Below are 538 nucleotides of genomic sequence, written 5' to 3'. Positions count from 1 at the left end.
TCCCCGGCACGGCCATGACGGCGGCTGCAGCTCGCGCCCGCCCGCGCCCTCCGACCCGGAACCGCACGCACTTCCGGCCCGCCCTGCGCGCGGAGCACCACGGGAGCGCCGGGGGTACGCCCCCTTCCTGGGGCCCCGCCCACTGCGCGTGTGTGGCTAGATATAGATATATAGAGATCTGTATAGATGCATGTATATCTAGAGAGAGATAAATATATGGATCTCTTTGTATGTATGTCTATATGTATAGATCTATACAGCCATGTGTCTCTCTATATAGCTATAACTCTTTCCCTCTGTATATATATATGTATCTCTGCGTAGATCTAGATCTCTATGTAAATATATATGTATAGATCTATATATATCTATGTATATATATGTATAGATCTATATATATGTATCTCTCTATATAGATCTAGATCTCTATGTATATATATGTATAGATCTATATATATGTATCTATATAGATCTAGATCTCTATATATATGTGTAGATCTATATATATGTATCTATATAGATCTAGATCTCTATATAT

This window comes from Gavialis gangeticus, unplaced genomic scaffold, assembly GCF_001723915.1.
Source record: "Gavialis gangeticus isolate Ggan-Ray unplaced genomic scaffold, GavGan_comp1, whole genome shotgun sequence".
Classification (NCBI taxonomy): Eukaryota; Metazoa; Chordata; order Crocodylia; family Gavialidae; genus Gavialis; species Gavialis gangeticus.
The sequence above is the reverse complement of the archived record's forward strand: the minus strand, read 5'-3'. Positions refer to the sequence as shown.